Raw genomic sequence first — 26390 nt, forward strand, 5'->3', positions numbered from 1 at the left:
TGAAAATGTAAAATCTAGCTAGAAATATGCCTGGGTTGTTGACTATACGGTGTTCTAATTAAAACAGTTTTGTGTGATTATTTGGGTCTGGGTTGCGGGGAAATGAAAGTGTAATCTCCATCGACAGTGAAGAAAAGTAAAAAGTCATGAGGCCAAAGGTAGATAAAGGGAAACCGGTTAATTTAAGTTAAAAGAGCTAGCCAGAAAAGAGCTAAACTAAGGCCAAATATTCAAAACTAATAATGTCTCCATGTCATGATTTGAGAACTGGTTGGTGGCCCAAAAGGAAAAGGCAGGTATACAGGATCATTTCCAAGCATATGAGAAGTAATAACAGAGAAAAGGGCAGGTTTCAATTCTTGGTATAAAGCTAATATTAGCTGATAAGGAATAATGATTCATCAGCATATAAAGAGTATGGAAACTGGGTGTCATTGTGAAGCCCATGTGGAACCAGCCTGGGCTATAGGAGACCCGATATATAAATAACAAACAAATGAGTAAATTGTAAACCACGGCCTCTGTGGAGTTTATTACAGGCATGAAGTTGACTCAATATTTGAGAAACACATTCACTGTATTTCATTCACCATAGTAACAGCTTAATCAGGAAAAAGAAAATCTCATAATGATGTCAGGTGATGAGGAAACAGGATTTAAGAAAATTTAACTAATATTATACTTGATGGTGAATACCAAATGCTACCCTCCTCTCCAACTGCGAGAAAGACAGGAGTTGTGTTCCCCACTACACCTAGTCACCCCAGTTTAGGAAGTACCCCATCCCCATAATAATGACAGATTATAGGAGGAATACAGATTATGAAATATCTCTGTATATTAAATAATTCTTTCTGTAAGAAAATTTGAGGAATCTGTTTTGAAAATTTCTTCTAAGTTCAGCAGAGTCACAGAATGCAAGATTCAAGATAAACCGCACAGAATCAACCCATTTCTTGCCAGCAGTCAGGGATCAGAGATTCAGCCCCACAGCCTAGGCAGCCTGAAAAGTTCTGCTAACCTTTCAGGGAACTCAAACTACTTCAGAACTCTCTGGGCTTTCCGGTAAGGTAAAGCAGAACTGGAGAGTTTACCAAAAATTCTAATAAAGGCTCAGCATGTGGGCTAAATAGGAAGAGAGACGCATAGAAAGAAACACATACCCAAGTGTGGGATCACCCTTTCCAAGTTAAAGTAAGCCCTATTCACATGTAGGGATGGGCTCCTCGGGGAAGAGCTCCAAGAACAACATAGGCATGTGTGCATGTAAGATCCTCAAAGAGGGTCACAGCAGTCTTAGCATTAGCCATACATGCATATCATTTTGGTAGTTGGCAACTTTCATATCGTGGGACTGACCTAGGTACTCTGCATATATGTTACAGTTGTGTAGGCTGGCCCTCAGGACTCTGAACAGTGGGAACAGGGGCTGTCTCCGACTCTTTTACTGGCTTTTGAGACCCTACCCCTATACTGGTTTGCCTTGACCATCCTTAATACATGGGAAGGTGCAACTTAATATGCCATGTTTTAATGATTCTCATGGGAGACCTGTCCTTTCCTGGGTGGATATGGAAGAGGAGGGGATTGGTGTGGGATAAAAGAAAAATTGGGTGGGAGGTGGCTGTGGCCAGGATATAAAATAAATAGACAAATAAAAATAAATAAATGAATAAATAAATAAATGCCAAAAAACAAGAAAAATATTTTAATAACCTACATATACACACTTCTTTCTTCTGATAAGTGAGTTTATAACGTGGTTCCGGAGATAACAAATAAAACCAAAAGGCACTAGGATGTTACAAGAAGTACATGTTCTTGCCCTGGAAATGGGATTCCTGGAAAACCATTTACTGGGGAAAAAAAAGGAAGGGCTATGAACAGTTTGTTCACTATGCTGGAATTCCTGCTTCTCTACCGGCTAGAGGCTTTGACCAGACTCCAAATATCCCCAAGATTCTTTAGTTTACTGTCGTGCCTGGTTACCAACCATCATGTGGCCATCAATGTATCACTTCAGTGAAATACTTAGGTCAAAATCATCAAAACATGTATGAGACACAGGTGCTGAAAACTGCCAAGCATTGACGAAAGAAGTCAAGGAAGATCTTAGTAAATGAGAAACACTGAGGTCATTCATCAGAAGACCACAATTATTCTTACATCAGCATTTAAACAATATAATTTTAAACAGAATTCCAGAAAGATGTTTTTGTAGCTGTGAACAAACTTATTTTCAAAATTATAGGTAAAAGCAAAGGTACTAGAGTTGTGATCAGATAAATTCCCAGAGGTTTTTTTTTTTTTTTTTTTTTTTTTAGGAATCAAGAAATTTCCAACCAATAACTGAGTTGTCCGATTTTATTTGTTGTACTTCTTCAAGTGACATCATAGACACAAAGAACTTATTAGTGGTGATGGAAAACCAAAGAAGAAATAGAGAGAAGAAGGAAATACTTGATCCATAAATGGGAAACATAAGAAATTGTGCGGTGGTAGAAATGAGCCATATCTTGGTTGTATTAATGTCTATATATTTGTGACATAGTAGCATAGTTATGAATGGCATTAACATAAAGGCGAAGTGCATGAATGATACTGTTACTTACAACCATGTGTGTATTTGCAATCTTTTCATTCCACTTTTAAAACAGTGTGTAAGGGAAAAAGAAAGATATAGACAAATCTAATCTATCCAGGAGACATGTTTAAGTCTCAAGTACAAAATATTTCCTATATGTACATTTTTTTAAGCTTTATCATTTGTGAAATGAAAGGAATGGTTTATCCATTCATCTTTTAAAGCTAGAATAAATCTACTACAAACACTTGAAAGAAATGGAAATAAACAATAAAAACCAAGGATGCTACCACTTGTGAATAATAGCACATTGTAAAATAAAATTCTGGGAAGTTCTTATTACTTCCACGAATGCTACTATAGTTTAGCAGTAAGAAATTAATTCATGACCTTTATTGCCTCAATATATCAAAGAATAATGGTCATCTTAATTAACTGGAAAAGCAACGACTTGTGCAAAGCCATAGAAAAAAATATGGGTAAATACTCTTTTCACCGTCAAACAGTATCTCCCTGAAACCAACTGCCAGCATTACACTACACAAAGAAATACTAGAATATTAATATTCAACATTAAAAGTCAGTTACCGTTAAAGACAAAGCAAAACAGCTGTTACCACTATAACTATAACTGTGTTACTTGTCTGTTACTGTGCCAAATACCATAATCAAAAAAATATATAGAAGAATTAATTTATTTGGGCTCCAGAGGGTTAAGTCCCTCATAACAGGAAGCATGGCAGTAAGTTGCAGGAGAAAGAAGTTGAGAGTTCACATCTTCAAACCCAAGCAAGAAGCACAGAAAGTGAACAAGAAGTGAGGGGGAGAGCGGGGACTATAAACACTCTAAGCCCTACCCAGATTACGACTCTGCCAGCAAGGCTCCACTCCCCAAAAGTTCCATGACCTCCTCAAATAACACCATTGACTGGAGACCAAGTGCCCAAATACCAAACACCTAAGACTTTGGGGGACATTTCTCTCTCAAACCACCTCAGTAACTATTATACTACTTGTGATATAAGTAAAAATATCTGAAGTACTATTGTAGAAAACTAAAAACTTTTACTGCATAATATATAAGAGGCACATAAATAGAAAGATTCTTTCTCCCTTAAAGGCAGATTTTAGTGTAGCAAATATATACTTAGCCATTAAATTTATCTTTGTAGTAAAAATAATTCTAATCAAATTTTTACACGTTATCTTTTGGTTTGGTTTTGACTTTGTTTTTAATTTTGTTTAATTCTTCTCTCATATATTACATATTTTACTGCCCTCCCTCCTCTCCTGTGAGTCTCTCCCCCATTTTCCCTCTCCCTACATCTACCCACCTGCCCAACCCCCTACCCCTCACCCCATCCCTCTGCCTCCCCTCAGAAAACAGCAGGCCTCCCATGGACATCAGTCAAACAAGGCCTAACAAGTTACAATAAGACCGGGTATGTACCATCTCTTCAAGGCTGGATGAGGAAATCCGGCATGGGGGAAAAGAGTCCCACAAGCAGGCTAAAGAGTCAGAGACACCCCACTCCACCCCACTTCCAACCCCCTCCCACTATCAGGAATCCTACAAAAACAATATGTACAGAGGACCTAGATCAGACTCCTATAGGCTCCCTGATCTCTGTGAGCTCCCATGTGTCCTGGTCCATTGATTCTGTGAGCCAATTTCTTTTGATGTTCCTGACCTCTTTGGTACTTCCAATCCTTTCTCCCTCTCCTCCACAGATCCTCCAAATATTTGGTTGTGGAACTCTGCCTATGCTCCCATTGGTTACTGGATAAAGTCTCTCTGATCTCTCTGATGGCTTCAGTCTCAGAAGATTCTACAGGCAGGACAAGCTGGTTACAGAAGATGACCCTGTCAGGTTCCCTGTCCCCGATTACTAGGAATGTTTGGTAGGATTACTCTCAGAGATTTCATGGAGTTTCCATTGCACTAGGATTCTACACCACCTCTGAAATGCCCCAATTCCATTAGTTTTCCCCAGTGTTTTCTTCTTCCCTCTCCCAAAACTTGAGCCTTCCTGTTCCCAACCCCACCTTCCCCCAGACCATGGGCAAAATCTATTCTCTTTCCCCTTCCCAGGGAGATCCTTGCTTCCCGACTTAAGCCCTCCTTATTACCTAGCCTCTTTGGCTCTGTGGACTGTAGCATGATTATCTTTTACTTAACAGTCAATATCCACTTATAAGTGAGTACATACCATGTTTGTCTTTCTGAGTCTGAGTTAGCTCACTCTTTGGGGTAGGAAGAAACATCCTCTGGGTATAGACCCAGGAGTGCTATAGCAGGGTATTGAGGTAGATTGAGTTCTAATTTTTTTAAGAAACCGTCATATGAATTTCAAAAGTAACTATATAAGTTCGCACTTCCACCAGCAGTGGAGGAGTGTTACCCTTGTTCCACATCCTCATCAATATGAGCTATCTTTAGTGTTTTGATCTTAGTCATTTTGACAGCGGTACGATTATAGAATATTCGTTTACACTGTGTGAATATATGTCACTGTGACTGGGTTAGTAAAAACGATGACTGGCCAATAGCTGGCCAGGTGTTTGTTAGGTGGAACTTGCAGACAGAAAGAGTGTGCAAAGAAGGGGAAGAGTCTGAGGATCATGAGGAGATTCAGAAGGAAGATGAACTTGCCATACTGAAAAAAGGTACCAAGCCACATGACAGAGCACAGGCAAGAAATGTGGGTTGATTTAAAATGTCAGTGTTAGCTAGTAACTGAGTATTGTAACTGAACTATTGGCTGAGAATTTGCAATTCATAATAAATCTCAATGTGGTTATTTGGGAGCAGCTGCTAGGACATAAGTAAACTCCACCTACATAACATGAAATTTCAATGCCATTTTGATTTGTATTTTCCTGTTGGCTAAGGACTTTGATCGTTTCTTTAAGCTTCTTGGCCAATTGAGATACCGCTACTGAGAATTCTGTTTAAATCTAGACCACACATTTCCACTGGCTTATTTGGCTTATTGATGTCTAGTTCTTAAGTTCTTTATATATTTTGGACAGAACCTCTCTGTCAGGTGTAGAGTTAGTAAAAATCTTCATTCTGTGGGCTGCCATTTTGTCCTTTTGACAGTGTCCTTTGCCTTACAGAAGTTTTTCAGTTTTGTGAGATCCCATTTGTCATTGATCTTAATGCCTATGCTATTGGTGTTCTGTTCACGTAGCTGTTCCCTGTACTAATGCTTCAAGGCTATTTCCCACTTTCTCTTCTATCAGGTCCAGTATATCTGGATTTATGTTGATCCACCTGGACTCGAGTTTTGTAGTATCTGGCATGGTATGAGTGGGTGTGGGGTGATCCTCACTGCTCTTAATGCACTATGATCATCTCTTGGAAATAACCCATTCTACTGGAAATTTTTACCTATGGATCCTTGTGAAGATGAGCTCCTTCTAAGCTGTACTATTTAACTGAAGCAATGATTTTATACAATATTAATGTTAGTTGAAATGGGCTTTTGGTGAGTGATGGTTTTAAAAAAAATATAGTAAGGGATTACGATAGAAGTTAGTTTAGTGGAAAAGGTAACATAGGTAAAGGTAGGATAAAATGTTGCCCCTTTCTCTGATAAAACAAAGGTTTCAGAGGATAAGAAATAAAACGAGAAAAAGTTACACATCTAGAATGCGTGAGTTTCTATTGAGAAGCTGTATAGACTGGATTAGTTTAATGATTAAGAAAAAACAGTTGAGTTCCAGTAGCCCAGCTAGTTTAAATTCTTTTAATATTAATGTTGGGAGATGTGTGCACAGGTTTCAAAGTGCACCATAGCTGAAATAAAGCTTTAAAAATTTCTTAATGCTACATTATGATGTTTTTGTTAAATGGCTTTGAGGTAAGAAACCCAAGAAGACAATCAAAAACATTAGAAAGGCACATAGCTGAATGAGGAACTTGTTAAGGTTAGGGAACAAAAACAAAGCAGCCCAATTATTATTAGCTGGCATGCCTTTCTTACTAGAATGGTTTGCTGATCAAAGGTGATGATTAATTCCTTGTACCTATTTCTACCCTCAACTTCCTGATATAAAAAACTGTTGATGACTGGCTGTGCACCCTGAGAGTTTAAATAGAGCTGACTGGTTCTTTTTCTTTTCTTTTTTTTTTTAAACTTTCTCAACTTTTATTTTACTAAAGCATAGTCCGCTGAAGTAGTTTTTATTTTCAAATGACACCTTAACCATCTCTAAGAACTTTGCAAGGTACTATTGGAAATGCTATTCAAAGTGATATTCCAACACCCCTAGTCTTCCAAGTGGCCTATACATATTGATTCAATTGTGCTAAGATGTCAAGGTCCAAAATAGGGCTGAACATTGGGTGATACTAAATAAACATTGACTAAGGTCATCACAACTACTGCAAGGATTCTTTGTGGATGTTTTAGAAGGAAGCCCTTGTCACTGTTGTCCATCTGTCTGTCCATCCATTCCTTCCTCAGTGTAGGAAACACAATCTGTTTCATGTTGGGACCCTTTCACACGGTAACAAGGAAGCAGAAGTTCCAGGTTTTGGTGAAAATGGACACTGACCCCGTTGACTGGAGTAGTATGTTATGTTAATGACATATGACAGAATGCCAGGGCGAACAACTATCATGCAGGGAAACAGTGCTTCGTATGGTAACAGGAGCATGACTGCTGTCAGAAACGGTTTCCTAGATGAAGACCAAATCAAAGCTAAACAAAGGGAAGCAACTGGCCAGAGCGGGTTAAATGAAGCCCATGGAGAGCAGAAATGAATGTTCTGTGCAGAGCCCCACATTGGAGCACCGGACTGAGCTCCCAAAGTTCTGATGAGGAGCAGAAGAAGAGAGATCATGAGAAAGAAAGTCAGAACCATGAGGGATGCGTTCACCCACTGAGACGGCAGGACAGAACTAATGGGAGACCACCAAGTCCACTTGGAATGGGACTGATGGAACATGCGACCAAATCAGACTCTCTGAAAGTGGCTGATGGTGGAGGCTGACCGAGAAGCCAAGGACAATGGCGATGGGCTTAGTCTCTACGACATGGACGGGCCCTGTGTGAGCCTTGTCAGTTTGGTTGCTCACCTTCCTGGACCTGGGGGGAGTTGGGAGGACCTTGGACTCAACATAGTGTAGAGAACCCTGATGGCTCTTTGGCCTGGAGAGGGAGGGAGTGGGGGTATGGGTGGAGGGGAGGGGAGGGAAGGGGGAGGAAGAGGGGAGGAGATGGCAATTTTTAATAAAAAATAAATAAATTGGAAAAAAAACAAAAAAACAAAACAACAACAACAAAAAAAAAAAAAATAAAATGGCCTTTCCAGGAGAAGAATATAAAATGCAATGACATTGATTTCTCGAGGTCAATGAAATTACTTGAAATAAGCTTTTCATTGTCTTTGTTTTTGCATGTCAGACCTGTTACCTCAAGTGGCAATCAAAACATTAATCAAGCCCCAGGATAGCCTGTGCCCTTTATGTGCCATCTTAGAGAATATTCAGGGTTTGTTGGGGTCTGACCCTACTTCCCCTGGCTTTGTTTGTATCCTTGTCTTTCACCCGGGCCGTGATTTGTGCTTGCAAACAATTCACAGTAGAGAGTGGATTCCTGACTCAGAAATTTTGATCATCTTACTTACTCTTTTTCTTATATAAAAGTTTAGATTTGTGATTCTTCTAAGATTCCTTATACAATTATATTTTGAGATAAATGAAATTGGTCCTTTCTTTGTAACCACAAAATGCAGCCTGCCAGCAAAAGAAATGGATGAGAAAAATACCTTGCATTTCACACCCTGTTCATCTATAACAAGTTGCCTGGACATGAATGTATGTGGGTTCTTGGGATAACTTGTTCTTTCCCTGTAATGTATAAAATGTTTAATCATGTAAGGGATATGGATAACATACTGTTTTTTATTTGTATTCATTGTAGTCATTCACTTGAAAAAATAGAATGTAACCACATTGTGATTTTTATAGCACTTGAAAGATTTTACTGGAATATATAAGCTATAAGGGAAAAAAATAAGTGAGGTGGAAAGAAAGCATCCAAAATGAGAGAGTTAGAAGAAAAATATCAAGAATGAGAAAGGAAATCACAAGAAAATATATATAGGAAAAATGAGAATAGAAGAATAAAAAAGAAGTCAGAAGGAAACCATCAAGAGAGTGTGTTTTGATATTTTTCTTTATTCAGTATTAGTGTTTTGATTATTATGTGGCGAGGGGACTTTTTTAATTTAGTCTATTTGGTGTTCTGTATGCTTCTTGTATCTTCGTAGGCATATCTTTCTTTAGATTGATAAAATTTTTTCTATGATTTTGTTAGATATATTTTCTGTGTTTTTGAGTTGGACTTCTCCTTCTTCTATACCTATTATTCTTAGGTTTGCTCTTTTCATGGTGTCTCATATTTCCTGGATATTTTGTGTTAAGCTTTTGTTAGATTTAATGTTTTCTTTGATTGATGAGCCTATTTCCTCTATTGTATCTTCAGCGCTCGAGATTTTCTCTTCCATCTCTTATATTCTGCTGTTTATGCTTGCATTTGTGATTCCTGATCATTTTCTCATTATTTCTGTTTCTACAACTCCCTCGGTTTGTGTTTTCTTTATTATCTCTGTTTCAGTTTTCAGGTGTTGAATTATTTCTTTCATATGTTTGATTGCTTTTTCTTTGTTTTCTTTAAGGGATTGGTTGATTTCTTTCAATTTTTTGTTTGTCTTTTACTTTGTTTCTTTGAAAGTATTTTTCATTTCCTTTTTAAGGGCCTCAAACATTCTCCTAAAGTTATTTTTAGCTCATTTTCTTCTGCTTCATCTTTATTTGGTTGTTCAAGTATTGCTGTTGTAGGGTCACTAGTTTTTACTGGTGTCGTATTGCTCTTTGTGGTATTTCATGTGCTCTTACCTTGACTACCCATCTTTTCCTCTGATTATATAGTTGGGGCTGTCTGTGACTCTGGTGATCAGTCTTCCAGGTGCCAGTGAATCCAAGGCTCAGATCGTTGCTCCTCATGATGCAGTCAGGACCACGATTCCAGTCACCACATTGGTCACTCTGTTCCTGGAGGTCACTCATCACTCCTGGGGTTTGCTCTGCAATACCAGGGGTCTTTCAGGCCTGCTCCCATGGAGATGGTTTGCTTGGAGCTCTTTTTGCTGAGGTTGCTGCCTTGGGCGTGATCTGGCAGAGCCTGGCTCAGACCTATTCCCTTGGAGGTTCCTAAATTTGTTCCCAGACCCACAGAAGTCTCTGCTTCTGGCCTATTCCCTTGAAGGTCCCATACACATGCCCAGACCATCAGAGGTCTCTGGTTCATGCCTACTCCCTCAGCAGTTGCTCCCTTGTACCTGCTCCTATGGAGTTCACTGTCTCAGGCCTGCTCTGGCCAAGGTCACTGGCTCAGTCCTGTTTTTGTAAGTATCCCTGTTCTGGGCCTACTCCCAGAAAGGTTCCTAACTTGGGCCTGGCCCTGCAATGGTCTCTGGCTCTGGTCTCCTCCCTCAGAGGTCCCAGACTTGAGCCTGGACCTGCAGAGACCCTAGCTCAGGTCTCTGGCTTTGGTTTTTTGAGACAAGGTTTTTCTGTGTATCCTTGTTTGCCCTGAAATACACTCTGTAGACCAAGACTGGTCTTGACCTCAGAGATCAGCCTGCCTCTTCTTCCAGATGCTGGGGTTAAAGGCATGTGCCACCACACAGCTCCGTATACATTTGAATTTTTATCAAATATTTCTAAATAGGTCTTTATCTATCTATTGCTGAAAATCATTTATATGTTTCATTACTCATCAATTAAAGTAATTCTTCTTTATATACTGTATGCCAAGCAATGCTCTGGGCAAGGTATTGCCAAAGAAATCTGTAAATCTCTATATATTTACATGCAATTTGGATAAAATATGTATACACATTCATATAAAATGAGAAACCAAGAATGGTAGCAATTATTTCTCAGTTTTGCTTACCTTTATCTTTATACTAAAAAAGAATCTTGTGTGATTTTTATTAACTTGGAAAAATTACTTAAAATGTAAAAGGATGCTCACTGTTTGGTATGTGACAAAGTTAAATTATTATTAAGGATGAGAAAGATATAGTAAATTGATAGTATTTATATATGTGTATTTATAATATCCGTGAGTTTCAAAACAAAATATTTTAATCTTTTCAGTAAAGATATGCTTAAGATTGGGAATACAGATGCTTAGGTTAAACAGAAATAATAAAGTAGGGCTTCCATTTCATTATGCCATTTTTACTAAATACTTTAATAACACTTTTATGACTTGTATTAAGAACTTAGCAATGCATTTGTGTAGTATGATGTCCCACATCTCTAATCTCAGCATGTGGAAGGAAGGATTGAAAGTCTGATGCCAGGCCCAGCTATTGAGCAGGACTGTTTCTCAAGAAAACAAAACAAAAATTAATGTAAAATGTCTAAAAATTACACATTTATAATGGACCAATTCTATAGGTTTTTTTTTTCTTTCTCAAACTTGTAGTACATATAATTTCAGTGCTGCAACTGCCATTTGTTTTAAAATATCAGCAGCCCACCGAAGCTAAGAACATTCATGTGCCTGTCTTCACAGGAACAAATCCAACAAGACAGAAACAAAGGACTTTAGACTTCTTCAAATAGATATAACTGTTTCATCATCATTTCTGTGATATGAGTTTTATTTTTCTTTCTCCCCCTCCCAGAGTCAAGGTTTCACCGTGTATTCTCACTGTCTGAAACTCACTCTGTAGACCAGGCTGACCTTGAACAGGGAAATACTGCTGCTTCCTAGTGCTGGGGTTAAAGGAGATCACCACCACCACCTGTGATAAGCTTTTATAAATAAACCCTCTGTTCAATGGGAGATACCCAGATCTCTCTGGGAAGGGGAAATAGAAGAGATTTCATGAGCAAATTGAAGGCAGGTGAAAATGGGAACATGAGCGATTATGGGGGGTGGGGGGACAAAGGGGGAAAGAACTTTCAGAAACTACTGAAAAGGGAGTAGGGGGCATTCCATGGTCAGGTAAAAACCTGGAAGAAGGGAATCTCCCAGGAATCTACAAGGATGAACTCAGGTTAGACTCCTAGCAATTGCAGATCATCTCCTATGACTAAATTGGTTCCTAGCCCAATCAGAGAGGCTTTATCCAACAACTGATAAAAATAGATACAGATCCAGAGCCAAATATTAGGTGGAGCTCAGGGAATTCTGCTGAAGAGAGGGAAAAAGGATTGTAGAAGCCAAAGGGGTCAAGTACACCACAAGAAAACTCACAGAATCAGCTAACAGGGTGGCTAATGGTCTCACAGAGACTGAACTGACAGCCAGGGAGCCTGCATGGGACTGACCTGGGCACTCCGCATATATGTTACAATTGTGTAACTTGGTCCTATTATGAGACTCCTAACATGGGAAAAGGGACTGTCTCTGAATCTTTTACTGGCTTTTGGGACCCTACCCCCCAACACTAGGTCGCCTTGCCCAACCTTAATACACGCTTAGTCTTACTGCAATTTAGTAAGTCATGCTATGTTGATATCCATGCCTTTCCTAAACAGAAACAGAAGAGGAATGGATTGGTGGGGGGAACAGAGGGGTCATGAGCAGGAGGACCTTGGAGGAGAGGAGGGAGAGGAAACTGCAGCCGAGATGTAAAATAAACAAATAAATCTAAAGAAATAGACCTTCCATGTAGCTTGTTTCTCAGGAAGAATATAATGGGGGTGGGGGTGCCTTTGCTATCTTCCTATCACAGTAATTTCCTTCTTCAGCTTTGGCTCCTAACACTTGATGTCCTAAAAGCTGTCATTTCTCTCGCCCATAAATACAGTTTAGATCTTCGGTACTACTTCTTTTTTTCCAGACAAGAAAAACACAGCTTAGAAAGGTCTCTCAAGGTCCCAAATACCACACAAACAGTAATTGCTGAAGGTGTGTTTTGAGCACCAGCGGACTGGTTCAGGCTGGGTTTCTGTAACCATCACCAGGTTTTTTTCAATTTCTGGTTATCAGACAAGGTTATACACACACCCCGTTTGAAGCACTAACTGGTAATGTAGTCATATTATTCAAAACTATTTCCCAAATGGTCGGCAGTCATATTCAGGATGCCTCAAAGACTCAAAATAAATACATTAAGGAATTCAAGCTACGGGACAAAAAGGGAAGGAAGAAAGACATAAATGGGAAGGTCATTTGTATCCATCCTGGAAAGGCTATTCATTAAAGGGGAAAGAGCTCTTCTGGAGAAACAATGACTCATGGTGTCTATGATGTGGACAGGAAACCCATGAGGAAATAAATAACGGCTCTGAAATGAGAAAGCTCTCCCATCACTATGAACCTTGCTTTACTTTAGTTTCTCATTTCCTGAACCAAATACCTGTATTTTTAAGTGATAACTGAACATTTGGGGGCAGGGGTACTCGTTGGTCTTTTGAGAGAGTGTCATGAAGCTGAGGGTACTCTCAAATGTGCTACAGAGTTAAGGCAGACCTTGAACTTCTGACCCAGGAATCTCCACTGGGCTAGTGTTAGAGGCACTAACACACCCAGGTTGAAACTGTTTATATTATGATTAAAGCCATATCTGAAAGTGAAAAGACAAATGATTAATGGTCCAGTAGTAAAAGTGAACTTAATGGGGAACTTAAACCTTCTAGAATAAATTCCATTCTCTGCCCTTTCTCAACTTTGCTGTGATGCTTTTCTTCTCTTCAATTTTGTTGTTCTTGTTTCAGGTAACACAGTGAGGTCCAACCCTCTAATTTTATGTTCTTTAAGCACTCTTCCTTTTGTAAATTAATTTTTAATGATGCAATTGGTAGGTATTAAACCCTGCTTCCATTTGAATTTGGTAGGTGTAACCTATAATATTCTTACTTATTAATCAGCTGTTTGATTATCTCGAATATTTGCATAAATAAGATGCATGCTAATTTTATTATAAGATACAACTCTTTCCACAGAAAGCAGGCTCAGGGATTAATAATATTTGTTGCTTTGGGGAGGACCTGGGTTTGAGTCTCTACACCCACATAGCAGCTCATAGTAATCTTTAGCTCCAGTCCCAGAGGATCCAGTGCCCTCCTCTGACCTCTGATGGCTCTAGGCACACATGTGTGCACATACATACATGTGGACAAAACACTCATATGCATAAAAAGAAATAAATGTATTCTTTTTCTTTAAAAAATCTGAAAATCCTTCATTAAGAAATTACAACTTTGGTTGTTCAAAGTAACAGAAATAATTATTTGAGAAGCAATAAAAATTTAAAGCACTTTATATAGGGAAAACAATTCAATGTGTCTTTGTGCTAATATTTCTTTTCTCAAGTTTGACATAAAATATCATTTCTATAGCTTAGAAATAGTCATGAATGTCACTGTGAAGATAATACTTGAAGGAGTAGCTATTATGAAATGCTTTATGAAGCCCCACCGTCTAAACTTAAGCAAATAGGATTTATGCATGATAGAAACATACAAAAACAAAAACGTGTTTTATAATATATTTTGGCTTCAAACTCTTGGTTTAATTCAAACAATAGATGGAAGCACATGATTTGCTATAGTGCTTTAATTTTTTATTGTACATTCATTTAGTATGTGTGTGTGCACATGCACATGGGTGTGTGCACTTGTGCACCTGCTCTGTGGCATACATGAAAAAGACAGAGGATAGCTTGCAGAAATAAGTTCTTTCTTGTCACCATGGGGGTTAAGGGAACACCAGTAGCCAGTTAGGATCTGTAGCAAGTGGCTTCAACCACTGAGCCCCTGAGACATGGACCATACATGGTGTTTTAATTACTAACTTATATAGTATGTCGAGTGCAAGTCTTTTATAATTACTGTCACTTCTCTTTCAGAAGCCAGAAATTCCTTTTCTTGCTGTTTATAGTCAAATAGGAGCCTGTCTCCTTCCTCAAGTTGGCTTTTAAACTTATGGAAGATGTTATAGTCTGTATCATTACAAGAAACTTCAAGATGTAAGGGAAGATACTTCTTATTCTTTGGGCTATTAAATTATATTCAGTTTAGATAAAATACAAATAAATGCTTTGCCCCATAGCTACCACAATTTTGTTTTACTTATGTTTCTTTAGTTTAATGTCAAAACCTAAAATTCCTATAAATACCAGCTACAATCCCAGGAGTTAGACAAGGAGTGATTTGTCAGTATTTTCTCATTGGTTCGTTTGTTTTATAGCAGGTCATCAATAATAAGCGTAGAAATCCCAGTCAGACACAGCTACACACACACACACACACACACACACAGAAACAAGAACACACACAGAGACACACACAAAGAAACATGAACACACACAGACATCTAGAGAGAGAGACACACATACACATATACGCACTCACACACAAATACTTTGCAAAGTTGTTTTCCTGTTCACACAATGACACTGGAGTCTGCCAACACTCTTGTTTCACCATAGAAGCTTAATTCTTTCCTCCATGGAGCCTCTAAAAAGCAGCTGCATCATTTTTTTAGCATCTTAATGAAAGAGGGAATATGCCAGGGTGTCAACGCATCTAAGTATCTTTCTTCTACATCAAAGCAGAGGCAATTTTTCTTTCTTTCTTTCTTTCTTTCTTTCTTTCTTTCTTTCTTTCTTTCTTTCTTTCTTTCTTTTTTTCGGGTCCTCAACACACAATGCAGGCATGTTTAGTTTACAGTTAGAGGAAAGCTTTTTGCCTGGCTCTTACCTACAGAAAAAGAGTAAAGGATACCTGGGTCTGTGCTAGTCACTAACAGGCATGAAGTTACAAATGAGTGACAGCCCCCACCCTAGAAAATTCTCAGTCGGTGCATCACAACACGCTTCCCTGCCAGCTTATTGTGTTTTGAACAATAGGCGAGGCCGACCATGGGAACCTCACTGGACATGTGTTCTCTAGGAACATGGGGATGTCATTCATATATTCTGGTGGGAAAACCAGGTGGAGAGAGTCCTTGGCCTGACAAGTGCTGTTTGGGGTGCTTAATTAGCAGGCGGAAGTTTATGTTCAGCTAGGAAGCTCCTTTGGTAAGGAAATGCTATATGTTTGAACGTGCCCAGGAAAAAAAAAAAAAACAGTTTCTTTTGTCTGGAAGTTTTATAAGTCACTCAGGCTGACCAAATGTCCCCACTAGCTTTCCATCCTACTCCTTCAATAGGGGTCACTTGCTTTGTTTATCCTATGGGTTGACTGCAAAACATCCTAATTGTTCAGGTGCCTTTTTCTTTCCACTGCAAAACTGGTAGATAGGTTAAACAAACTTGTATTCCCCACCCCAGAATATTTTCCCAAGAAATAGCAAAAGAAAATGTCTCCCAACTGTGTCAACCCCTGTAATGAGAAAGGGTCTGTTGGAGGTGGACAGTCTGTAATTTGGAAGGGCACAAATGCATAGAACTGCCAACTTCTTAATTATTGTAACAGCAAAGAAGAAAGAATAAAAGAAAGAAAGAGGAAAGAAAACACCCCATAGGCTTCTAGGTTAATGTGATGGAAAGAGTTAAAATTCTCACATAAATCTGAGAAAAAAAAAAAAAACCGTAAATGTTTTTATGTTAGATCACACTTAAAGTTCTGCCTGAAAGTAAATGAAATTGTTTTCATAACTTCAGGTAAATAAAGCTTTAGTTGGGAGATGGTAGGTTGGCGAGTGTGTAATGCTCCTTCATGTTACCAATTCTTAGTTTTCGTACTGCCTGCTCCCTTACATTTTTCTACAAGATAAACGCTTCCCCACGGCATATCTGTTACATTGTGCCAGTGCACGCTACATGCCCTCATGCGTGCCGGCTAATGTGAGTCACGTGGTCACGTCACTGAAGGTCCCAAAGACAGACAGCACCCACCGTGATCCATTTCCCACCTTGACGGAAGCGTCAGCTTTCCCCATCTAAATCTTCAGTACCACAGTCCAATCCCTTAGCCAGAGACTGGACTCATTACCTTGCTGAATCTAGTCACGTGATACATACTGTGGGCTGTTTTTGAGCAGAATGCTATTTCTCCCGTGGCCTAACTTAAACCTCTCTTTGCGTTTAGCTGCATTGCATTTAGACTGTTTTTCTTATATTTTTTTTTTAATTTTTGTTTGTCTTTGCTTTTTTTGAGATAATGCTTTGTGTTACCTAGAATGACCGCCAACTGATTTTGTAGCCAAGGAGAACCACCTTTCTCCAGTTTCTGCCTCGGAAGTGCTGGGATTTTAGGGTTGGCTAGGCACCAAAACCAGGGCTTTGTGTGTACTAGATAAGCTCTCTACCAACTGAGATACATCCCCAGTCTTTACTTTAGCTTCTTCAAAGGGAGATTACTATGTTGACCACAAGTTCATTATCCTCCTACCTTTGCTTCCTAAATGCTGGAATTCCAGAGGTAGTTTTTCCAACACGCCTGGCTGGAATGGTTTTGAAATACTAAAAATCTAGTATTGAGTGTTATAATACATGTGATTTTTGTCTCTTTTTTGTGTGCAGAAACACACATGTACCTGTTGTATGTAATTTCATTGTATATTTCCTAAAGGGCTTCATTTTTGTTTTTATTTCAAGTCAGGGTTTCCCTGTGTAGCCCTGACTGTCCTGGATCTCACTCTGTAGACCAGGCTGGCCTCAAACTCAGAGATCACCTGTATCTTCCTCCCAAGTGCTGGGATTAAGAGTGTGCACCACTACCACTCAGCAAGAACTTCTCTTTTTTATAGTGATTCACTTTAATCGCAGTAGCTTGGGCGCTTTCCCTTTTGAATGTATGAAACAGAAATTTTCAAGGTAGAGTATTAAAAATCACTATTCTATTGAAGAGCCTCTCAAAGATGATACATCTATGAATGTTATGACATAATCAATACACTTACAACTTAGTTATTTTTAATTGGGTTCTAATCAGGAATCCAGATATAAATAATCTTGTGAGAAATATACTATGCCCACTTGACATGGCACCTGATTTTATTCAGTTAAAACTTTATAAAGTCAATTTCTCAGAAAATTAGGAAACAGCCTTCCTCAAGACCCAACAATCCCACTTTTGGGTATATATCCAAAGGATGCTCAATAGTGCCACAAGGACATGTGCTCAACTATGTTCATAGCAGCATTGCTTGTCATAGTTAGAACCTGGAAACAACCTAAATACCCCTCTACTGAAGAATGGATAAGGAAAATATGGCACATTTACACAATGGAGTACTACACACCAGAAAGAAATAACGAAATCTTGAAATCTGAAGGCAAATGGATGGAGCTAGAAAACATCATACTGAGTAAGGAACCCAGACCCAGAAAGACAATTATCATATGTACTTACTCATAAGACAAGAACTCCTGAGTAAATTGGGAGCATGGGGACCATGGGAGAGTGCTGAAGGGAAGGGGAGAGGCAGGGAGGGGAGCAGAGAAAAATGTAGAGCTCAATAAAAAAAAATCAAAAAAAAAACTTTATAAAGTAAGATTAATGGAAAGTAGCTAACAAGGCCCAGATATTTTATCAACATAGTATAATTGAACCTACTCAACAAACCCATGAAGTGACTGACATCACCACCTCCTTTCGCAGTACTAGAAACATTGGGGGGCAGGGGGCTGTGACTACATGATACATGGAGACTTCTCTTGCAACAATTTTCTTAATGCTGTAATTGCCAAGGTAAAACAACCTCCCATGATGTGATCATGTCTGCTAACTGGTTGTAAATATTTGAATTTTATTGAGTTATAAAAAGAATGCGAACAAGTACACCAGAAATATTGTGAGGTGGGTGTGATGGCACTTGTCTGTCATCTCAACACTCAGGAAGCCGAGGCAGAAGTCTCATGAGTTTGAGACAAGCCTGGGCTGCAAAGCAGACCCTACTCATGAAACAGATGACAACAGAAAGAAAATATCCACAAAGCAACAAACTAAGATTTAATGTTGTAGTTTTTATTTTATAAAATTTCACATAATTTTGGAACACAATTTCAATTAAAACATTTTAAATGCAAAAACCATAGCTTGAGTAAAATAGAGTCCTCTAAATACAGCTTTAACAGAGGCCTGGGATAGGGAGGTAGCTTGATGGTGGGATGTTTATGTGGCATACTCAGAACCATGGGTTGGTTCTTAATGTCACAATTTTTAAAAATGTAAAAATAATGTCAATACATAGTTTCCATTTAACTTGATTTTTAATAAACTGATAAAAATTTTATTTGTTACAGTCATCAAATCGACAACAGGAAAACACTAAACTATCCCTCTACAAAACAAAACCCTTGGTTAAACTCCCAAGACTCCAATCATTCAAGAAAACAAAGCTACTGTTTCAGTGGCTTAACCCAAGCCATGCACTTGACTCTTATCTAAAACCTTCATCCAAGCTATGAACTAAACACAGTTTTATAAAGTATAACGCAAGGCATTCTAAACGCCAAATACTGAGTTCAATAATTTAGACCATGAACTGCTGAAAAGCAGTTTTCTGACATTCAAAAGAGAAAGTTAGAGCTTTTCCTGGGCCACAGAGCCATTGGAAAGATTCAATTAAAACACAGCAAAGGGCAGAGCCCCAGAAGAGCAGACCCCTCACAAAGGCCATCAAGGGGAGGCCACAGTCTGGACACAGACACACTACCCAACAGCTGCTATGTGGACACAGCTAAGCTGGACTCTGAGGTTGGACCAAGACCAGAGCCTCCTCTTAAGGTGAGTATTCTGTATCCATATAGGACCATGAACTTCTTAGGATGCCTCAAAAAAGCAAGAAGAGCTAAAGGGCAAAATCCACCAAAAGAGAACATTTTAACCAAAAAATGTCATAGATATTTATAGTAATAAAGATTAAGTATTTTCTCGATGGTAAGCTTCTTCAGAGAGAAATTAATGTATAGTTTAGTATATATAGATTGGGGCTAAGATTTTTAAAGCTTTAGCAAACATTTAGGTTAAATTGGATTATTAAAAAGAGAAAAAAATTATATCCTTTTCTATTCTAGACAAATATATATAATGAGTTCCTTAATTAACATGTACTAGTTTGGTTGAGAGTTAGAAGATCTCAGCAACCAAATCAGATTGTCTGTTTTAGTGCCTCAAAAACCAAGAGCAAGCAATGTTAGGATTGCTTTCACTGTGTGTGTCAGCTTCAAGACATCTTGGGAAGAAAAAGATCTCTTTCAATTTCACATATAACATATTTTGATAGTGTTACAAAAATCTCAATCTAGTTCTTGCCAGGATGAAAGAACAGAAACTTTTGTTTGCCTCATCCTTTGTCAATCAAACTAAAGTTTGGCCTGGGCATGATGCTGAACATCTTTGATCCTAGCATGCTGGAGTCAAAATTAAGCAGATCTCTGGAAATTTGAGGCCAGCCTGACCTATCGAGAGAGTTCAGGACTAAGACTACTTCTGTTTCCAAAATGAACATAAATAAATAAATGTATGTTTGAATATTGTGCATGCATATGTGTGCGTTGTGTACATATTTGTGTGTGTGCAGGTACATGCACACTTGTGTGTTTATGGAAGGCTTTAGTTAATGTTGGGAGTCATCCTTGGTTGCTCACCATTGTAGTTTTTGAGATGGAGTCTTTTGCTGAACTTGAAGCTCACTATCAGCTAGACTGGCTTGACCAATGAGCTCAAGGGATCTACCTGCCTCTGCCTCCCCATTGCTGGGTGCGGGGGATCCAAGCTCAAGTTTTCACACCTGCATGACCAACCCTTTCCCTTTCTGAGCCATCTCCCCAGATGTTCTGTCTCTTTTACTGATCTCATTCTTCTGCCCTCTAGAATTGAGGCTCTTCAGAAAGACATTTTCACATGAGTAAAATTTAAATGACTTAAGATAAGATTCATAGTTTTCTTTCTGAATCATCAAATTTAAAGATGGAGCAATCCCAAGAAAGAAAGAAATAGAAACAAGGCAAAATTTCTCTCCTTATGAAAACTACAGCTATGTAATGGAACAAACATCATGTGGTTCTGTGTAACTTCTTCTATAACAGTCTTAGTTTTTTATTTTTCATTTACTATTCTGAAATTATGCTATCTTTCTTACACAGCATAGGATATGGGATAGGTATGAAGTTAGTGACCTGTGTTGCACAGACCACCCATTGTAAAAAGTTAGAAAGATGGCTTAGGGTCCATTTGACCTAGTTATTAATTATACAACATTCTACCACATATGTAATTCACTAAGATAGAGGAATAGAACAAAACATGTCTATCAATAGACTTTAATCAAAACGGGGTCTTATCTATATGAGAAATAGAAAAAGACAAGATTTCCTGAGTAAATTGGGAGCATGGAGACCTTGGGGGAGGGTAGAAGAGGGAAGGGAAAGGCAGGGAGGGGAGCAGAGAAAAATGTAGAGCTCAATAAAAAAATCAATAAAAAAATAAAAATGGGGTCTTGACCTGTGTGGGACTCTGCCAGTGTGTCTGTCCTTTCACAGTTTGATGAAGAGAAATCATGGCAGAATTTATGATCTTCAAAGTAAGATAGAATTATCTTGCTATTAAAATTAAAACTTATTAAAATTAGGGAACACAAAACATGATGAATCTAAAAATGTAGTCATGCCCAGAGTCACATAAAATTTCATGTGTCTCATTTGGTAGAAGAGAACACATTTTGACTAAGAAGTAGATATCATAGACAATGTTCATAGTGCTCCTGTGTATGAAGCACTTCCTCTGTGTCTCTACTTCATGGTACTATGCTACTCATTTTTACAACACCAGTCTAGAATTTATTCTCCCTCTTCAAGCGAGGAAACATATGCATAGATAACATGTACTTTGATCAATATCATTTTCCTAATTAGTGGGAAATGCAACCAGCAAAATCATTTGTATCACTATAAGGGAGTCATGGATATTAGGAAGATATCCATGGTATACATCCCCTATTAATTCAGTCTGGTGTTGCACAGAGTTATATATACAGAGTAGTGGGAGCAAATGCCTTCCCACTTAGAAAAGTCAAATATCCGTGACAGAAGTTAAACATTGTGGAGTACTGTAAGCTGTACCCTGGCTGCACTTGTATAAAATTAGCAATAAATCTGAGATTTATTCAGTGTATCTATTCAGTGTCTTTATTATAGACATTAACCTTGTACTATAGTGTGCTCTCTATAAAGAGAAGAAAAATAAGAATTATCAAATCGGAAGGGACTTACAAAAAGCAATCCACATAAATACAAGTCAGTGTTTAATAAAACTCAAAAAATTGGAAGGGTGCTTCCAATGAAAGACTCAAAGAAAGAGGGTTCCAAAGGTTTGAGGCTGATTTCTCATGGACAGAGACCAAAGGATGTCACTCCATGTAGGAGGTGTGTAAGAATGACTCATCCATATTCTGTACCAGCACAAAGAGTCAACACTGAGGGACTTCTGAAGTCCTAAAGTGATGTGAGAGTCCCCTCTATGTGCTGTGATTACCATTTATGAATAAAGAAGCTGCCTTGGCCTGTTGATAGGGCAGAACTTAGGTAGGTGGGGAAGAGGGAACTGAATTCGGGGAGGAAGAAGGCAGAGTCAGGGGGATGCTATGGATCCACCACCGGAGATAGACATGCTGAAACTTTGCTGGTAGGCCATGACCTCATGGTGATATACAGATTAATAGAAATTGGTTAAATTAAGATGTAAGAGTTATCTAATGAAAAAATAAAAACTAGAGACAATGGGCCAAGCAGTGATTTAACTAATACAATTTCTGTGTGATTATTTTGGGTATAAGCTAACCCGGTAGCAAGAATGAACAAGTGGCCCCCTCTCCCCCAACACTGAAGGTTTAGGGGGCTCTGAAGTCCCAAAAGCTGATGTTAGGAAATCCTGATTGTGTGAGCTAACAGGGAAAGAATGTGAACGGAAGCGCTGAGAAAAGTTTTGGAGGAATCACGCATTAATGAGGAAGAAAAGGGAGAGACTAGGAAACAGGCACCCAGTGAGAAGAACTTTGGAAATGGCCAAGCAGATGTTTGATATTTGAGGTTTGTCTTCCAGCACAATAATTGGAGATTTGGAAGTTATACATGGACTTGACTTTGTAGGGATGTGAAGGTTACATTTTGTTGACGTGAGGCAAGCTAGAGTCACCTGGGAAATGAGACCCTCTAGCCTCATACTCCCTAATTATATCTGAGGGTATTTTCCTGATTGATGATTAATGAGAGAGGAAGCTTATGGTGGGCAGTACCACCCCTGGGATGGTGGTCCTGGGTTTCATAAGAAAGCAGCCTAAGCAAGGCATTGAAACCAGGGCCGTAAACAGTATTCCTCCATAGTTTCTGTTTCAGTTCCTGCCATGACTTCCTTCAATGATAAACTGTGAGATGAATAAATAAGGCAAATAGATGCTCCCCCCTGACAAGTTGCATTGGTTGTTTATCATAATAACATAAAGCAAACTAGAATGGGGTCTTACATTAGGAAATAAGAAGAGGGAAATGAGGTGCCATATAAGAAAGTGGAAACTGAAATACTTTAACTTAGGGCATGAGAAGAAAGTGCAGAGCCCATGTGGAATAGTTTTTTTTTAAGATTATTTTTATTGTGCAAACAGGACTTTGGACTCTAATGGTTATTTCAAATTATTGATTTGAGAAATTGAGGCAACATTTTTACTGTAAAATGCAATTGGCGTTTAACAAAAAGTAGTATTAGAGATGGGACTCTATGCTCACAAATGGGTCAAGGGATGTTTATGGTGAAGTGGCAGGGTTGTATTGATATTTTAGATACTGAAGGGCACATTAACTTTTCCCATTACTGTGATGAAATGCCTGGCAGGAGAATCTCAAAGGAGTTTTATTGGATTTATAGCTCCTGTCTATTATGGTGGAGAAGGAGTGGTAGAGATGTGTCAGAAGAGCTCCTCACATCTCAGCAGATCAGGAAACAGATGAGACCGGAAGCAGGTAAATTTTAAGGCTGCCAGAAATGCTGCACTTCCCAGAGGTTCCAGAACCTCCCAACAGAGCGCCACCAGCTGGGGATCAGGTGGCCGATCGCTTGAATCTACAAGGGACAAGTTTATACAACTTTTACAAAAAGATGGGTGGAAGAGAAGGGTATAGATGGAGGCGGCCAATCCAGGTAACTCCATCTACTACTTGGACCTATTAGAAGGCCCGGATTGTGAGCCAGAGTTACACTTTGATAACATCAAGGGAATGCTTTCCAAGACTTTTTCCCTCCAACCATGTATCCATTGCTTGAGACTCCAAGACTAAATCAGACAATCAGATCTGAAATAATAGAGGCTTATGCTCTGAAAAAATTAGACATAAGCTTCTAGCCTTTCAAAAGAGAAACCTTAAATCTGTTTCCAAGCTGACCTTCATGATGGTGTGTTGCAGGGAAGAAACCAAACCAGGAATGAACTGGTTTTCTGGGGTATAAACAGAAGTATGTGAAGGAACTTGCTGATGGGGGTGAAAGTCACCGACATGCCTGCAGTTGGAACAGGAGCATCAAGGGGAAGAGACAAAGGTTATGCTAGTGTTTACTGCAGCACAGAAGTACAGCTTATCTAGGTGGAGGGTTGCCGATTTTAAGGACATTGTCTTTGTGCCTTTGAAGATCAAAGGTCAAAGGAAATTATAGAAAATTGAGGAAATTGCAGCTGCTGCCATCTGTGATCTTCAGCAGGCATTGCTGACCCTTTATTGAGGAGAGGAGGAACCAGCATGTCAGTAATTCTTGTCATTTGCTATTTAGGGAGAGTTAAGGCTTTGAAGTAGATTTGCATAATGTCTCAGGATCTCAAACGAATAAGTTAAGCACCAAATAAAACACTAGACTCCTACATCCTACATGGTCGTCTGTCTGTGGCTTTGCCATTGAAACCAAGCATCTGCTGCTACCGGGGTCACACTCCACACTACTCACTGAAAGCACACACACCATTAGTAAGTGAAAAAGTTTTTTAATGATCAACAGCCTAGTGTATGTGAATACATAAACTGTTCTCTTTGATAAATAAGCACTTAATTCTCTATTGTCTAGGTAATACTTCTTTGGCTATATCATCAATAAGAAACAACAGCAGCAAATGCTCAGTAAAACAGACTTAGATATGAGTTAAACACATTCGCTAGCTATTGGGAAAATCATATATATATTATATATATAATATATACTTACATGTATGCACATATGTAATTTGAACAAAATTTGGAGAAGATTTGATTTGCAATGCCTTAAATTGTAGGAACAAAAGTCTTTTATTTCTTTTATAGTTCTCTGCTCTACTTTCTATAATAATGCCTTCAAAATTGGCAGTTTTAGATTCTCCTAACAGGGCTGGCAGAATGGATTCTGACTTTGTCTCTTTATACCATGACTCTCAGGCAAATAACAGAAAACCAAACAGAAAACCGCTCACCATTTTCCATCCTCCAGCATCATCGCACATCTCACATCTCAGAAGCTCAGGGCAGATTAGTTGTTCATCTTTGTGACTAAAGATGGGCAAGTGCCAATGGCATAACCAAAAGCATTGGAGCAATGGTGTGGGGGCATCGGTCACTATCGTCACTTATCAAAACAGAGGAGTAATTACAGAGGAATGCTGAAGTTCTCTTTCTCTCTTCTCTCCTCCAAAGTAAAACAAAAAAAATTTCAAAACTTATTTGATGATGATGCACCCCCCCACCACACACACACACAGTGTTCACCGTCTTCTCTCTTAGACACACTATTCCAGAGAGGTCTAAATGAGACAGTTGACCCCTGACCTAAGACAATAAACATCTTTGTAGTGAATAGATTATTACAGCAACCAACTATTAATACCGACTCAACTATTAATTCTAGACAGTGAAGGCCCTAGTAAGTTTCTCTTTCTAAGCTACTTGGTTTTTCCTGATTCTAGATACTATTTAGTAATCATCGATATATTGATTTAGCAGTATACATATGAGAATCAGCTGAGATTTTTCACACTTAATTTCTCTAATAAAAAGTATTTCTTCAGTGTCTGTGTTCAGTGTTCAGTCAGTTATGTAGATCAAGTAGGTCTCGGCAAAACCCAGCCGGAGTGCGATTTCTTACGGTTTAATCACTTGATAACCAGCAAGGAAACAGAGGATATGATTGCCATGGCTCATGCTGCCCATCTGATTCTAAGATCTGTGCTGCCAAGGAGCTGAGCCATGTGGCACTCAGATGAAAGAGGAAAAGGGAGACCTTTCGTGCCTTTTACTATGTGTGCAGAACTACAAGAAATTTTCCACCTCTGCAACAAATAGGCTGGGAAACTTCAGTTAATAACGCGGTTTACATCACAAACTTGGATTTTCCTGTCCCCTTGTGAATTCAACAGATACTCATAAAGACAGGAAAAAAATGATGCTGGAGGAGTTCTCCAAAGGAAAACAAACCTGTGAGTATTGATTTTAGAAACCGCTGTAGGGTACCAGGGAGAGCAACACATATTCTAATAACAATAATTCCTATTGAAAGGCTTCTGTATGGCTAAGGACACAATCATTCTAATAAAGCAGCAGGCTACATGGTGGAAAATAATCTTTATCAATTACTCATTTGATGGAGAGTTGATATCTAAAATATATAAAGAACTAAAAAATGGACATCAAGAAAACAAACAAACCCAATTTAAAAATAGGATACAAAGCTAAATAGTTCTCAAAAGATGAAACACAAATGGCTGAGAAATAGAGAAATATTCAATATACTTAGTCAATTGGGAAATGCAAATCCAAACTACTTTGAGATTTCATCTTACATCAGTTAGAATGGCCAAAATCAATAAAAAC

Source organism: Arvicola amphibius, chromosome 8 (genome assembly GCF_903992535.2).
Source record: "Arvicola amphibius chromosome 8, mArvAmp1.2, whole genome shotgun sequence".
Taxonomy (NCBI): domain Eukaryota; kingdom Metazoa; phylum Chordata; class Mammalia; order Rodentia; family Cricetidae; genus Arvicola; species Arvicola amphibius.